We start from the raw sequence: 1,312 nt of genomic DNA on the forward strand, positions 1-1,312 counted from the left end.
GGCAGCTGACAAAATAACATCCTCCCAACAGAAAATTGGAAACAAAAATAAAATTTATTCATTTTAAAAACACAATCTAAATACAGGGCTGTTGGGGTGGCTGTTTCACTTTTGAAAACAGTTCGAAAAACGAGAATCCCCCCCACATCCCCATGTGGGTGATGACTCTGCGGTGAGAGTGGGTGTGTGACTTGTCACAGAGAGTACGGGGTTGGTGTGTGTCTCTGAGCAGACAGAGAGAGCATGAGCAGCCGCTAGTGTCGCTGCTGTTCTGACTGCAGTAATAGGGCAGCAGCCAGCGCAGTATTCGCTGCGGTAAAAGCAACCCACGGGGAGGGGGGTCTATCACTGAACACAGCAATCCGCTCACGGGAGCTCGCAAGAAAAGCCAGCAAGACCCTCTCAGCCCCCGCCCTTTGCAACAAGCCCTTCTGTTTCTGGTGTATTTATTTATTACATTGTAAAGACGCTCGCGTTTATGCTTTGCCCTGAAATTGGTCAGAAATCATCTCTGCAAGAAGATTCACACACGGATCTGGTAAGGACATTTATATTTCATTCCTCCCTTTTTTTTTGCCTTTCCGAACTCTGGATTTTGTTTTAAATTTGATGTATGTGTCGGGGGTGAGCATTGGAGAAAGGAGAAGGTTAATATCGCAGGCATTTGTGGTGCTGGGGTGATGTCTTTTTAATATTTTTTTTACAAAAGCTTTATGTTTGGAGCCTGAGCAACCGGTGATACTGTCACTTTGCGGCGGGGGTCTGAGAGAGAATCAGCTAGATTTTCCGGCAGGATTTGGATGCAAATGCGACATTTTCTTGTGGATTCGGTCCAGCTTCCCTCCCCGGGAGTGTTGCTGAGAATATTCCTGACTGCCATCGGTGTGAGGTGCTTAACACGTTTAGAAATAGCGTCGCAGCTTCCTCCGTATCGCTTTGTTAATTTCATCATCTCCCCCGCCCACCCCGGGTGCCTTTATATACTTTGGCCGCTGGATACAACTGATTTGAAAAAAGGGGGTGGGTGTCACTTTCATTTAATCACAAAACGCCGTCCTTGGGTAGGGTGAACATCAGCCCCCCCCCCGGCTCGGATACACAGATGTGGGCAGAATACCGCACAGCAAGTGGCCCCCTAACATCTCATTCCGTGAAACTGCGAACATTACCAGCTACTAAGTAGGGCACTAGGGAAATACAGGTTTGTGTATTTCTCTCCACACCCCCCCCCCCATGCATTTCTCTCTCCACACCCCCCCCCCATGCATTTCTCTCTCCACACACACCCATGCATTTCTCTCTCTCTCCAACT

At 48.2% G+C, this 1,312-nt stretch overlaps 1 protein-coding gene across 2 annotated transcripts in view; it reads left to right on the plus strand.

Moving 5' to 3' along the window:
- The first annotated feature begins 213 nt into the window (after positions 1-213).
- Positions 214-1,312, plus strand: part of nrcama (neuronal cell adhesion molecule a) — a 397,533-nt gene continuing 396,434 nt past the window's right edge. For both annotated transcript variants that reach the window (XM_043709025.1, XM_043709026.1), the window contains exon 1: positions 214-538. The gene's annotated coding sequence lies outside the window, so the exon portion shown is untranslated. The remainder of the gene's footprint in view (positions 539-1,312) is intronic.

The sequence above is a fragment of the Chiloscyllium plagiosum genome, chromosome 19 (genome assembly GCF_004010195.1).
Source record: "Chiloscyllium plagiosum isolate BGI_BamShark_2017 chromosome 19, ASM401019v2, whole genome shotgun sequence".
Classification (NCBI taxonomy): domain Eukaryota; kingdom Metazoa; phylum Chordata; class Chondrichthyes; order Orectolobiformes; family Hemiscylliidae; genus Chiloscyllium; species Chiloscyllium plagiosum.